A 16,042-nucleotide genomic window follows, 5' to 3' on the forward strand; every position below is an offset into this window, starting at 1 on the left:
TTCTCAGTGCACAGCGAATGATCATTCTGTTGTGATAGGAAGGATCCACAACCTTTCTGCCTCCGCCGCGATTTCTGCGGAATCAACGACTTGGTGACAGATGTGCATCTCCTACATATCGGATGCGCATCTCGGTCAGGAACCAACCCTGTTCTACGTCCAGAGCGATCCACTCTGCAAGTGAAAGAGAATGAACCCTCAAGGAGACTTATTTGTGCTGGGCGGTTTCCTTGCCATTGCAAACGGTTGGACAAAGTCGACAATAGCTTCCTAACGAAGTGCATCTGATTGCGTACACGCAAGGAGCAAAATCCGAATGCTTCGGCGTGCACGAAGGCGAGCCTTTAAGGTAAAAAAAAAAAAATACTGTGCGTCGTGCAACAGTGTCGAGTGCATCATATGCTCCGAGCGGCAGAAACACAGATACTACAGGTATATGTATGCATCTAAAGGAAATACACATGATGAAAAGTACCTACTAGAGTTTGCACCCAGCCTGTAACGCACCAGTGATAGCTGCAATGCGGATTTCTTCGGTGCGTGATTGCTTTAGTTGCGCGCGGGGCCTGAAGGCGATGTATTCTGTCGTTTTTTTATGTGGGAAAGGGCTAGGTAGCTTAGATATAACAGGCGGCTGTGTGCGCTAGGCCGTAATATTCAGCATGTTTTATCGTGACTGCCACCTGACTAACAAGAAAAAAAAATACGGCGTTTTAATGCACTGCCGTTCGCGAGCCTCATGACCAGCTCAACCTCTCGGCTCGCTAACGGCGGTGCATCACAACAAACACCCTTTTTTTCTTCTTTTTAGTCAGGCGGCAGTCGCGATAAAACGTGCTAAATATTACGATGTAGCGCACACAGCCACCTGTGATATCTGCGCTACCCGGCCCCTTCGCACATAAAGAAAACAAACGACAAAACCATGAGACGCGCCGAACAAATGCTCATTGCGGCTATCACTGGTGGGTTACAGGCTTGGTGCAAACTCCGGTAGATACTTTTCATCATGCACATTTCCTTTAGATGCATACATACCTGTAACGAAGTGTTTTTCGCACAGTCAAGCGTACACAGTCGGTTGCTAAGGTCGGCCATTCACATCTTGACGCTTGGTGGCCCTGATTCATGCTTCACGTCGTTGTTGGTCGCGGCTCGCCGAAAGAAACCTGAAAAACCGCGTCTTGCATCTCGGCACGCTTTGAGAGTGGCAACCGTACGCGGCGGATATGGTTGGCATCGCTTTGCAAGCCTGTGACGGTCACCATGCCGCCCGGCGCCGCCAGCCCCCGTGCACTGACGGCGCCGAGAAACGCCGTCGACGCCGTCCAATGTGTTTCCATCGGTCACCGCTACGCCTTCGCGCATGCGCATAAAACGCGCAAAAGGCGGATTCCTTTATATTGAGTAGGCATTACACGAGTTAAGCTTTACTGAAGTTTTCTTCTGTGGCCAAAATATCCCAACCCATAAACAACAACGATAAAACACCCCTCACCGACATTGTATAATTTCTTGGAAGAAGGCAGCAGAGCAGGGAACAACACAAAGCATAGGAAGCACACACAAATACAAGGACAACGTTGCAGTGACAACTATATTGACAAGAAACCGCACATCTTCTCTCTTCACTTCACGTCTACAGCCAACTTCTTCCTTGTCTAACATCCTGCCGGTTCGCGCAGAAATTCTAATTCCTTCTTCAATAAACCCACTGAACGCATACTGACACATTAGTCTCCCGAGTCACAGATTTCATATGCTTCATAAATTTTCCTTGCTAACTTATCCTTCATCCTTTTCCTAACCTTAACATTGTGAAGGTCAGCCGGACATTTTTGGTCTCTACAACCAACGCAATCTTTGCAGTGCACCACTTGTCGAAACGTTGGCTCATCTGCGAACTTAGGCGTACCCCATTTACCCTTGTTCAGTTCTTCTTCACACTGATGTGCCGTGTGGCACAAAACTTCTCCACTTCTCCCAGCTCGATTTCATTTCGAGCCACCCCGCCCTGCCGACCCAATGGTCGTCCAAAAGCATTCAGACGCGAATCGAATTCTGGGACAAAAGGAAAATGCTCCGCCACCCATGGTCCACTGCGACGGTTCTATTTCTTTTTAAGATATCGTTGGCGTGTGTGCCGCTCGGGAAATTCAATATTTCAAATGCAGCGCGGAAATGGTAGGAAGAGAAGCAGCCGCCTCATCTACGATCGGCTCGTCCCGTTGACGGTGTCTATTTCCGGAGAGCCATATGAAGTCGTCCACTTTTTTCCGCGCCGCGCACACCCCATTAATCTTCAGATTCCAGTCGGCGACAAGCAGATCATGGTTGCCTTTTTATTTTTAAATTCCGTAGAATTCAAGCCCTCTCTACTTGAAAGTTTCAACATATGCAGCGAGCTTTCGATTTACATATTTATTTCCTCTTCTCTACGGCTGTTTACCCGAGCAGTTTTGTTGCAAACGTGCACCATTTAAAAGTTTTTCCTGTTCTCTCACTGCCTATATAAATAGTTTTCTTATTTCGCTGAGCAGCTACTCCGTTTACAAAAACGCTCGTTCGGAACAGCGACAGGTGGTCGTGCCCTGCTGGCACCAGGTGTCACACCGCATTAAGAAGGTCAACGACAAGTGCAGCATCTGTATTGTATTTGCAGCCCCGGAAAAACTGGGACGCATGTGTGGCGTGGTAAATGATGTCAAGAAGAGACCTATGCGCAAACTTAGGTCTACTAAATCCTCTCATTAAATCTGAAGTTGGAGTGATGTACAGGATCCCCCTCGTCTGTTGCATCGGACAGATGGGGTGGCGTCGGACAGCGCATTGGTCAACTGGCGGAGGTTACCTTGCTGACCACATTAGCCGTTGCTCACACAAGCCAGCATGCAAGGAGCTTTTAAAAACAACACGTGTGATGCTCACGTTTAACTCTAGACTCGAAAGAGCCGAAAAATTTCTGAAGCATTTAGTATATTTATTCAAAACGAGACCTGCGTCAGCGGTGCTTTTGGGACGCTAAGCACAAAAGAAACAGGATGCCTCAAGGCAAACACATTGGTTCAGCCAGGCAGGTGACAGAAGGTGCGCCGATGTAATAAAAGTGATTGGCATGATACTCGTGTCGTCTGTGTGTATTTCTGATATTGTTATTTGCTTGTCGAATAATTGTATGTCCGTGCGCCCCCTTTGCACACAAATGCTTGTTTGCGCTATAAACCTCAGTTGAATTCTGTGTGTTCGTGGTGTTTTCTCTACTTTCGACCATGTGTGTTTTTTTGTGTGTGTATGTATGCGCTGGATTGAAGTCTCAAAATAGTTATCGTTTGCGCTTGCGCCTGCTTGCTGTGTTTTTTCTGTGTGTGACTATTCCTTCATGCTTGGTTGGCTCTCGGCATGCATGAAATATCAATAAGTATGTATGAGCCAGCCCCACAGGATCTTCCCTGCTTGCGTTCGTCGCACCTACATCATGTAGAAATGGTGACATAACGGACCAGTAAACTAACTAAAAACATTTACTGCCTGTATCAAAATGCCAGTAACAGGCGACCATTCTATGTCAAGCAGTCATAAACTAAAGTTCACATAATGCGCATTTGTGAAAAAAAAAAGTGTATGCGTAATCACGTGAAGCAGGTCAGTAAAATACAGATTATCTTTTTAACTGTTTATAGATTGCTGTTTTAAACTATCTGAGAGATATGTAAGTGCGGTCTGTACAGGTGAATCTTACAGCAAGGCGGACAGTATGTGCGTGATAGGGGCCAGTGTGAAATAGATTTTTTAACTTAGATTAGATAATCAACCTTTTATTTTCATTTTTTTTTTCATTTCAAGGCCTGACATAATATTAAGAAACCGATAATTGTGAAAACAAAAGTTAAGAAATCAAAGCGCGCACCCACACACACCCACACACACACACACACACACACACACACACACACACACACACACACACACACACACACACACACACACACACACACACACACACACACACACACACACACACACACACACACACACACACACACACACACACACACACACACACACACACACACACACACACACACACACACACACACACACACACACACACACACACACACACACACACACACACACACACACACACACACACACACACACACACACACACACACACACACACACACACACACACACACACACACACACACACACACACACACACACACACACACACACACACACACACACACACACACACACACACACACACACACACACACACACACACACACACACACACACACACACACGCACGCACGCACGCACGCACGCGCACACACACACACACACACGCACACACACGCACACACGTCCGTCTTCATGTAATTATGATTCAGTAAAAAAATTGTACCGCATGATCAAATTTAAACGCATAGAATAGTTATTTCGGATCAAAAATAGCCTAAACATCTCCAAACTTGTCGCATACCCTGCAAATAAGGCAGAGACGAAATAAATATTGTTACGGGTGGAAATAGAAGAACAGCAACAGTCCCTTCGGCAGCCTCCGATCACTAGCGCACCTCTGCCTCTTCGCCATCCCGCGAGGGAAGACCACACCAGTTCCAAAATACATGGGACATTACGAACATGGCGATCATATCGGTGAGTGTTTTAACGCGGTAGCGTTAAGGAGCTCGTGTCCCAGAAAAGCCGGTGTCGGCGGCGGCGTTGGCCGTGAGCGATAAATCCCGGCATGCAATTCATAAATAAAGGGCAACTTCCAAGATGGGCTGGGTGGGAATCGAACCAGGGTCTCCGGAGTGTGAGACGGAGACGCTACCACTCAGCCACGAGTTTTTTTTTTTCTTTATTGCCTGACTTCAGCACAATACACAAAACCACTTACAGGGCACAACGAGCATTCATTAATACAACAATCATCCAGGTGGTTTGTGGCGTCGTCGTGCTAAAATTCTCTCAGGGTCACTAATGGCTCCAATCTTCCTAGCCACTCGGGAGCTTCAGGAGCAAGTTTCTGAATTTCAATATATCTATTCATGGCTTCCCGAAAATAGATCCGTGCTGGCCGTGCGTCAGGATCGCAATGGTATCCTGCCATTCTCGAGCGCCAAATACAGTGGAGGGCCATTAGCATAATAAGGTCAAATGGCACCCCATCCTCATTCTCTACTGGCAAGTACCTAATACCATGCGAGTCTAATGGAAATTCCTTTTTTAAAGTCCTTTGTAAAATATCCCAAAAGTACACCCCTTCCCAACAATGCAGGAAAACGTGGTCTATAGTTTCTGGCTGTTTACAAATTAAGCAATGCGAACCCCAAGGTAAAAATAAATTCTTCCTTTCCAAGAACTTCTTTACTGGCAGTGTTTCCGTGTGTAACTTAAAGAAAAACGTTTTTGCATTTGACGGGACCTGCATCGCCTTCACCCGCTTAAGTACGTCGCGTCCTGGTCCTCCACTGTATAAGGCCCTGTACATTGGTATGGATAGAACTACGTCGCACAAATCCTTGTACAGCTTCTTCCTGCTAACACAAGATAAATATTCATAAGAAAATCGAACAGACAGGAATCGCACACTAGCGACAACTTATCTAAAATAACCAAAAATGCGTCCCGATACACTTTCGGTCGAGACAACAAAGTCCGGCAGTGCATTTCCGAGCCTTAATTGGCACACAGTAGGCAAAAATGGATCTTTTACATCGCGAAAAAAAAAATTTGCTGACAATCTGTCGTAGAAACAAATGCCCCAAAGCCAGTCCACCGTCCTTCACCCGCCTAAACAAACTTGTACGGCGACATCGTTCCCATTCTGCTGCCCACACAAAAATGGCAAATATCCGATGCAGTCTCTGTACGTTCATCCTTGCACAATGCAACACTTGCATCACGTACCACAGCTTCGACATAAAAAACATATTGCACACTGTGGCCCTGGCGAAAACTGACAATTGTTGCCCTTTCCACCCCGCCACCTTTTCCCGCATGGCTTGAGACTGTGCCCTCAAGTACGATTCGCTATCGCGATAACTATCTAGTGGGACTCCCAAGTACTTTACTGGTGTTGTCACCCAGGACATGTTTGCGAACTTCTCGGGCGTCGTTGGCCATTCTCCGTGCCAAAGCCCCAGGGACTTTCACCAATTTACTTTACTGCCGGAAACCTTTGTGAATTCTTTTACAGACGACACGGCCTCGATTACCCCTTCGCGATTCGCTGCGAATACAGCCACATCGTCCGCATATGCCAGCAGCTTAACCTCTGCAGCTTGCAATTGGAAGTCACGAATTTTGTCGTTTTCTATGATATTTAAACACAGTGTCTCGATGTAAATGCAGAATAGCAGAGGGCTGAGGGGACAACCCTGGCGCACCGATCGCTGCACGTTTGTGGGGGCCCCCAAACTCTTATTTACAATCAATGTTGTTGTGCAGCTTCGGTTCGCCATGGCCACTCCCTCGCGAATGACGGACCCTACATTCACATGGTCGAGTATGCAGAACAGGATTTCATGTGAGACATAATCAAATGCTTTCTCCAGATCAAACTGAAGGATGGCTACACGACTGTTTGTGTGATCACAGCACTCAAGCACACTCCTCACTTTATGCACATTGGAAACAATGGATCTACCTTTGATCCCACACGTCTGGTGTGGTCCAACTAACTGTTGAATTACTGACTGTAGTCTACGGGCTAGAATTTTCATAAACACTTTGTAGTTTACATTCGTGAGTGCGATAGGGCGATATGCTGTAACCTGTTGTAAGTTATCTGCTTCATTATAACTCAGCCACGAGTTCGATGCTTGAAAGCGGTACGAAAGCGCTTCTAGTGAATGCGGTGTTGCCTTAGAAACGTGCCGTAGAACGTTATACTGCGGTGTATATCGGTAATTATGAGCATGTTACTTACAGAAGTCGCAGTTACACGAGTAGCGATGTACGTTTCCGCTACATTTCTTCTGCGCTCTGCGCACATGCAGAGCCATCTTGCGGCAAACACAGAAGAACCCCTCCTCGCAATGTGCGGCGCTGCCCCGACGCGTGCCCGGACACGTGGCGCGCCACTCGCCCCTGACGCTATCGCGTTCCACTCTTAAGGCGAAGCTTAAGCGTCCTCCAAATTTTTTTTCAGGTGTTCCTTCAGTCAGTTTGTCTATGGGGATAGGCGGTACTTCTGCGGTGAGCTGTACAACTGAGCCGCATTAATAATAATAATAATAATAATAATAATAATAATAATAATAATAATAATAATAATAATAATAATAATAATAATAATAATAATTATTATTTATTATTATTATTATTATTATTATTATTATTATTATTATCATTATTATTATTATTATTATTATTATTATTATTATTATTATTATTATTATTATTATTATTATTATTATTATTATTATTATTATTATTATTATTATAAATTTGTTCACAGGAAGGGAAAGGCGCAGTATCTGTTACACTAGCTCTGTTGACACCTGAACCGCGCCGTAAGGGGAGGGATGAAGGTGGGAGTGAAAGTGGAATGAGAGAGAAGGGAGCCGTTGTGGAGGGCTACGGAGTAATTTCGACCACCTGGGTATCCTTAACGTTCGCTGACATCGCACAGCACACTGACGCCAGTTCGTTCCGCCTCCATCGAAGCGAAGCCGCCGTGGTCGGGTTTGAAGCCGGGAACTCCGGCACAGTAGTCGGGCGTCTTACCACTGCACCACCCCGGCGGGGCGATCCGCATTACTTCCTGCAAGTATTAAATGTGGTTCCGTGGCCTGTAATAAGAACAACTGGAGTGTCGTGGCAAAGCGTAATGTTTCAGCGAAAAACTGAGCGTCTTCCGCAGCAGCACCACAGTGGGGGGCTTTTGTCTCGCAATAACGTGATAAATAATCGGTGCCAACAGCAATCCATCTGTGGCCCTGAGATGCCTTAGGAAACAGCTCTAATAAGTAAATACTGATTTGATGAAACGGAGATTTTGGCAGAGGAACAGGTTCGAGCAAGCCGGCAGGCTCAGAGCTGACATTTACGACAAGATCTCACATACTGTCTCACTGTGGTCGCAAGTTTGGGCCAGTAATACTTCTGGCGTATTCGTACCAATGTACGATTGAAGCCAAAATCGTGGCAGACACACACAATTTCAGCGCGAAAATCAACAGGAACGACTAATAGGCACATGGGCTGAAAGGCTGTGAACGTTCGTTTGTACAAGATTTTGTTGCGTAGCGAGAACGAGGCCAGCGCTCGCGAGAAACGGCGAGGTGGTAGCGGCATGCGGCCTTTAAGGTAATCAATGAACGGACAAAGCTCAACGTCTTCACGATGCATTTGAGCAGCGGTTGACGTTGTGACTACTCCAAGCAAGGTCTCATCGTCCAAATCAGCGTCAGCCATGTCGAGCGCTAGTGGTTTGCACAAGAGACAGTCTGCGTCAGTGTGCTTTTGGCCACACTTTTTTTATTACACTAGCTCGCCATGTAGAAAGCCACGTAAATTATTTTCCGCACGAAACCGGAGAAGGCTCCTGCTCTTTTCGCCGTCTTTGAGCCATTTGGATAAGTTCTCTTCCCTAGTTACGGTTAGTCCCACTTCCTGCAGAATCTGTGTCCTTGATGCCCTTGTCCCTGCAAGTGTTCAGAGGACGTGGCGAACATCCACTTCTGCAGCTGGTGTGGAACACTTCGGGCATGTGGTGGGTTCGATGTCTTCTTGAGATTCTCATTGGCATGTTGCCGACGGGGTAAGGGCCTCCCCAGCTCTTATCTTTCTAAGGGAAGCCTCCTCGAATCTCGTTAAGTTCTGAGGGAGGGAAAAGTACACGGGGAAATGAGGGCACGTGTACTTTTCCCGAAAGAGGATGCTAAGATGGGAACAGCGGAGCGGGCATCAAAAGGAAGCCTAGTGAAGGATTGTATTAGTGTTTGAAACTTCATGTGTGAGGTGGTGAACTTTTCTCAGCTCAGCGTTCTCAGCATCGTCTTGTGTCCAATGTATCTGCATGAGCATCTTTGTTGTATTTTATTGAGTGCGTGGATTTGCTGAGTTACGCATAGTCTCTTTTTCACTGTCCAGTTGTTTTATTGCTGCTAAGGAGTCTGTATAGATGTGGGCTTCCGTTATGGAATCTATTTTATTTGTGGCCTCCCTAGCATCGCGGACTGCATAAAATTCCATCACAAGCGCGTCCGAATATTCTGATACATATTCATTATACACTTTTAGTTCACTGTGTGTTGCGCTAGTAGCTGCTGTTCTACCGCCATTTTCTATAATCGATGCGTCCGTATATGCAATACAGATACCTGGAAGTACATCACCCAGAGGTCCAAATGCCAGCTATTCTCTGCGACGAAGCCGAGTGGTCTTGTTTGTCGTAATAGTCGTGAATTCCCACGGAGGGGGGTCAGCCATTGGTGGTGTCTGAACTGCCACTTCGTTGTACAAGGATGCTATGGTTATAACGTACTTTGGCTTCGTATCCCTTGTTGCCTCTCGTTGTTTAATTAATTCTGTCAACGTATTCAGCTGTGCAAATTCTTGGAGAATAGGGATAAGGGTAAATTTTGATGAGGCAGTGATTTTGCGCATTCGTTTCTATTTATTGTTTCCCATTGCACCCACTACCGCCTCGTGAGTCTTTGAAAGTGGGCCTGGTATAGTATCCACCGCTGTAACACCGATTGTACAAGACGTCTTGCCATGTCGGGTCGAGCTCCTGCTCCTTTAGACGAAATGCGTTTTATCAAGTTTATGAAGTCGCAGCTACCTTTTTCACCTTATGGAGCCATTGTGTTTTGCCGGGTTGGTGAATTTCTAGGTCAAGAACTCTCAACTCGTCCACCACTTGCAATGCCCGATTTCCAATCTTTGGAGTGACTCTTTACGTTGCTAATTGTTTTCTTCCATTCTTGTTTCATTCTTGTTTGCAACAAGAATGTAGCAGACTTGCATCTTGGACGTACTCATCTATAGTATTTAAAGCCTCTTGCAGATGCAGATTCTGCCTCTCAAGTTGTTTATGAGCAGACCAAATCGGGACATCATCTGCGTGTGTCATGATGTTTCAGCTACTTTCCATGTCAATGGTACCAGTGAGATATGAAATATCAAATGTGCTAACACTGACCCTTGGGGCACGCCTCCGTTTGAGGTGTAATTGCCAATTTGTTTTCCGTTTATCCGGATATAAAACGCTCGCTCCTTAAGCCGATTATGTACCGCCTTTATGACCTGAATGGGAATGCCCATACATTCCATGTTGCTAAGAATCTTGGCATGTAAAACGTCGTCGTATGCCTTCGCCACGTTGGTAGCCACTACAGTGCGCACAAGGTGGGTATAAGGCAACACGTGCATGACCTTTTCAACCAGCATAGCTAGTCCATTTTCTGTGCCAAGATTTCTTCGGAACCCAATTTGTCGAACATTGTATTTTTGATTATTTTCCAACCACCATGACAGGCGGGTGGCTATCCTCTTTTCATAAGTCTTGCAAATTGTGGGTGTTAGCGAGACAGGCCGCAAATATTCTAGGCTTGTGGGAGGTTTCCCAGCCTTTGGTATTGGGACCACCACCGTGTGTTTCCAGCCGAGTGGAATCTCTCCTCCTTGCCTCTCTCATTGACCACATCCAGCAAGTTGTTAACTGCGGTTCCTGCTAAATTCTTGAAAACTTTATGAGGTAAATCGTCATGTCAAGGCGCAGTTTTACCATTCGCTTTTTCTACAGCAGCCAATCGCCCCAGTTTGGTAAATGGTGATGTTAATCCTGTTTTATCAACCGCATCCACTGTCGGTGAAGGCGCCGGATACTGGGCAAGGTTCAGGAAGAAAAGGGCAGCAGCCTGATCTGCTAACACTTCTAGTGTCAGCTGTAATGCGAGTCTAGTACGTTCCGCATGATCGTTGACCTACCGCCTCTTTTTCATGCCACGAAAGTCCTCCAGAGGGCCTTGTTGGTCGTCCGTGAGCCCAAACGATGGCACCAGTCATCCCATGTCCTATGAGCCAGCTGATTTTCATATCGGCGTGCTTGTGCCGTCACTCTGTTCGCCCCAATTTTTTTTTTTTTTGCATGACTTCAGGATGCTGACCAGCCTGTATCTCGGCCCGTTTTCGGTGTTCCCAAAGGTTTAATATAGGTGAAGGCCGGGAGTGGGCTGATTTTTGTTCACTGCAGTGGTAATTGTATTATCCTTGAGTACCGTTTGAAGGATGGTAACGAGAGTATTCGGGCTCACTGAATGAGTTCGAGTATCCTGCCGTACACCATCCCAATGTGCTCCAGAAGCTTTCTTTCGAATTTTACTCAGATGTCCCAAATTAAGACAAATACTGACGGGGACATGGTAACTACCCCACGCATCTGATTCCGCCTGCCATTGTGGTGCACCAGGGCCCTTCCACAACGTCAAGTCTGGTAAATGTGTTAGTGTTGCAGGTAATGTTGCGACTGCTGGATAATCAAACAACGTAAATTCCATTTTTGTGAAGGCAGCGTGAACATGATCACCCCTTCCCAATCATAATCATTTCTCCATACAGTGTGGTGAGCGTAAAATTTCAACCGACATTTTGGGACTGTATGCATACTACCGGTGCCTTATAGCCGATTTTTCTAAAATCGCAGAGCTCACAGCTCGCCTCACCAAGGATGCCGTTTCTTTTGTCAGGGGTCACGAACAGCAAGCTGTATTCGGCGACCTTCAAAAGAGTCTCCAGTCATACGTTACCGATCTTAGGAAAATTGGGCGAGGACGCCGCCACGGAAGTCCACACAGACGGGAGCGATGTTCTACTTGACGCCGTACTCGTGCGCTGACAGGGCGGCAATGAGCGCGCCATCGCCTACGCTAGCCGCGCACGCTCTCGTTCCGAAAAACACTATACGACAACAAAAAACGAATGTCTTGTGTTTGTGCGGGCGCTCGCTAAATTCATAACGTACCTTAACGGTCGACCGTTCAGGATAGTCAGTGACCATCATTCCCTGTACTGGTTGGAAAACCTGAAGAACCCGTTTAGGCGGCTTGCCCGATGGAGTTTGCGGCTCCAAGTGTTCGATGTTACTGTGATATAAGTGTGGCCAAAATTCCATGATTTGTGAAATCCTGCTAGCATCAAATAACTCAGAAGTATGTTTTCATTAATAGCACATCAGTTCGAATTCAGCAGATTACGCCGCTATCGGCTGAACTGCCTCTGTATAGCATGCATCAGCACACAATGCTCGGGTTAAAAGCAACAGTTGTTAAATCACGTTGCCAGTTTTGAAAATTCGCATGGTGAACTCAATTTTGCAGAAAGCCCGCCTCTTAAAATAGCGAAGCTTTTGACTGGTCAAGCTCCACTAAGGCCAGGAGCCAACAACATACCTAGCTGTGTGGTAAAACGAAAGATTTGCCGAAAGATACATTACTGGACAACATGCCTCGTAATAAACGTAAGCTCTCTAGTCTCTCAACGCGAGCTATAAATGCTACTATGATGCATTACTGTGCCTTTTATGCAACTCTATGACATCCATGTTCGCTTAGAGTGACGAGGCAATCCAATAAGATTTCTTATATACCTCAATCTACGCCAGGGATTTCCCCTTGAGTTATGCGTTCGTGTTCGAGCAGACTACACAAGAGCGACGGCCAGCCCGAACAGCATGTCCGTTTTGTGTGCACCGTGGGCGTCTTTCATTTGAGCATCGCATGGCTTTCGTAGAACGGAACGACTCGCTCTGACCTGAAATAGCGGAGTACACTTCGGACACTCGATCGCCATTCTTATCTTTTTTTCACTCAGAACCTAAGCCAGGAAAGCGGGCGCGCAAGATTAGAATTTGCGGAAACAAGAGTTCCGTAATATATTTGCATGCGATGCGGACGCGATGTCTTAAAATCCACATCTCACTGGCGGCAGCGCTTCGATTGTCGGGTCTCAGAACGAATGGTTTGCTGTCGAATGTCCTCGACAGACGTACAAAGCATTTTTACTGCACGTAGGAAGAATGCAGGCTATAAACAAAGACTGATTTGAATTGTGTAATAAAGAATGAAAGATGCTACACAAAGGTTCCAAGATCTTTCAACAAATCATTTTATTCACGCTTTTATAGCCTAAGCGCATAGAGAACCAATATTGCTGGGTGTATTTGTGTATGCTTATTTCTTTGTTGACTAATCAAGTAACAAAACTTTTACATTTCTTGTAGAATGCTTCTCCTCACACGCAGGACTGCGACCAAATTCGATGCTTTGAAGCTAAAATAATCCTACTGTATCTACTACACAGTTTAGTCCGGCTGCATGGCTGATAGAAAGGGAGATAAAAATATGACAATATATGGGTCCCTAAATACAAGACCTCATCTTCCAGAAGTAAGCGCGGATTTACCCATAATATCTCCATAGAGTTCGTTTTAGTCTAAATGCTTCTCAGGATCACTTGCCTTTCTCTCTTTTTCGCCGTTAGGAAGAGAAGCACACAAAATTACAGACCTTTGCGGCTTTGAGATGAGGAATTTGCCTTTACTGATTCGCCTCGGTACACGGTTCTAGCGTTTGCATTCTTCATGTTCTTCTGGAACAGCAGTCGTTGCGACATTTCCATTTTCCGTTTTCCGCGAGCCACTCGCACTGTACGGCACGCACGGATCATGAAAGGCGTGGCCATCCTCAAGTTCATCGGTGCGACTAAAAGGGCAACTGACAGCCCTGACAGCTTTGAGACAAAAACAAAAGAAAAAAAGACGCAATCCTGAGATTCTTCAAAATTAGACTTTACGATAGGAGTTTCACTACAGCTCAGTAGTGTCGCGTGCAGTCTAGAAGAATTTTTTTATGCCGTGGCTTATCATGCAACGAGCTCAGTCGAACGAGCATGACGTCGGAAGAGCTCTCCACTAATGAAATGCCTGACTGCCTTACCTTCTAATCTCTTAACGTTATTTTTTGCGGAACACCGTCAGCCCTTAGAAAGAGTAATCGAAGCGTGAGAGGCTCAGGAACACGATAGGAAGTGCCCTTGGAAAAACGTTTGGGGATTTTCATCGACGTCCTCGCTTGCAGACACTGGAAGACCGGTCACTTCACCTGTTCATTAACATGCTTCGATTCTTCTTGTGTGTACGACAGTTCTTAGAAAGTTGGGAAGAGTTAAGATGGCTCGTTAAGGGCGCTCACGATGCATTTCCCGATTGAAATGCCGTTAAAAATGATCAACAACATTCTTGCTGGCACCTCGAGGCCACGAACTCAGTGACCTCAACATTTCAAAGCGTCTCGTTATACATACGCTCTTTTCTCCACTACATTATACAGCGTGGCATATAAGAAGAGACTGGAGGGGTCGAAGATAAGGTGTTTAATAATACGCTGCGAATTCATTACTTACAAAGTGTAGCTTATTTTATAATTATCAAATTAAATATGCACTAACGCTTTGTTCAGCAAAGGTGGCCATATTTACTTATATCATGCATAAGGTGCTGCAGCTACCGTGCGCCAAACACCTGGGTTAATAGCCTCATTTTTACGTACTGGATCGGAACGCATTCAAATCTATAGTTTCATTTTTAAACATTCGCTTAGGCAAGAAATATAGAAACTCTTAAAAAATTAACCAGAGATTCCTCACCTGGCGGCCACATTTAGTGAAAGGGATGTGTTTATTGTAAAACAGAGTAAAATTGTTAAGAGGTTAGTACATAACGTGGATCTTATTTAATTTGAAAGAAATGAAAGTTGCTAAGGCGCATCAGATGCTGGGTTCTTTCTCGCTCACCTGCTTCTTTTTCGGCTCTCTCGTGTAGATCCAAAGCACAAGACACTTCTTCCCTTCCTTGGCATACGAAGCCCTAAGAGGAAGTTAAGCAGCATGTCGAGGGTGGAACCTTTTTAGCCGCGCGACCTTCACCAACTCACTCTTGCTCGAGTACCAGCCAAGCCAATGTGGTGTGATGTTACACAGCAAACAAGCGAAAGCTTCACTATAGTAGATAGATCGAGCTGTCGGGAATGCACGCTTTTCACCTTCAGGGAGATTTAGAGGCCAACCTTCTGTATTAAGCCTGGTGGCCACCATGCGACTTTGGGGCACAGTCACGTAGCCACCAAGTAGCCCGGGACCTATGTCAAGGTCAAGGTCACGGGAACTAGTGGTCGCCATGCTACTTGCCCAAGTTACTCGCCATTTTACTCGTGGCACTCCTCAGTCGCCTTCGAGGCGAAACCTTGCATGATTTTTCCCGCCTGGTCGCCCTGTCTGACCTCGGAGCTTATCCCCTGCCCTACCGTGGGCGAACATTCGCCCTCCGCCCTGCTGATGATTCAGACCACCTAGATTCATTAGCAAGTTTTATTGCTAGCTGACGTCGTTAGCGCAGCAATAAATGCCTGTTTGTTGCCAGCATGTGCTCCTTTGTACCCAAGAGCACGGTCCGCAGTGGTAGGCGTGCGTTCGGTAGCGTTAGCGATCATTGGGTGGGGTCGGCAGTTTGTACTGTCAGTCGCGACTATGTGAAGGAAACGAATTTATCCCCCTACTAAAACCCCACATCTGGCACCCAACGTGGAGCTCGAACCCACGACCCTGTGATTAAGACTCTCATGCTCTACCGACTGAGCTAGCCGAGCCTTCTTGCACAGTGACCGCGATCATTGCCGCTCGAGCTTCGTGGTAGGTGTTTGTTTTTCCGCTTACCTTTGCTGACACTGATGTGAGCAGATCGTAGTATGCATAATTATTTGCATTCTCGGTCATTTCAAATTACTGCTCAAGTTGCCTAAGGCAAGCGACAACGCGTACCGTTGCGCGTGGCAGCAGAAATCTTTACTTTCAGACATGGATGCCTTCAGTGAGAAACCATTCGACACCTTCCCACTTTCGGATGAACATTCCTTGCTCTGGGTAGGTAAAGCAAGTTGTTGGGCGAGTAAGGGTCGATCTTCAATAGTTAAAGCGCGAAAGACGGGACAAGAAAGGAGGGCACAATACATAGCGCTGCTTT

At 46.1% G+C, this 16,042-nt stretch overlaps 1 long non-coding RNA gene and 1 other non-coding gene across 2 annotated transcripts in view; both read right to left on the minus strand.

Annotated features, from left to right (window-relative positions):
• LOC146185303 (uncharacterized) overlaps nucleotides 1–16,042 on the minus strand; it is a 274,486-nt gene that overhangs the window by 150,336 nt on the left and 108,108 nt on the right. The gene's annotated exons all lie outside the window — the stretch shown is intronic.
• Nucleotides 15,596–15,668, minus strand: TRNAK-CUU (transfer RNA lysine (anticodon CUU)). Its single transcript has one exon. It is a non-coding gene; the product is annotated as a tRNA-Lys (tRNA).

Source organism: Amblyomma maculatum, chromosome 6 (assembly GCF_055883805.1).
Source record: "Amblyomma maculatum isolate TAMU_Amacu chromosome 6, ASM5588380v1, whole genome shotgun sequence".
Lineage (NCBI taxonomy): Eukaryota > Metazoa > Arthropoda > Arachnida > Ixodida > Ixodidae > Amblyomma > Amblyomma maculatum.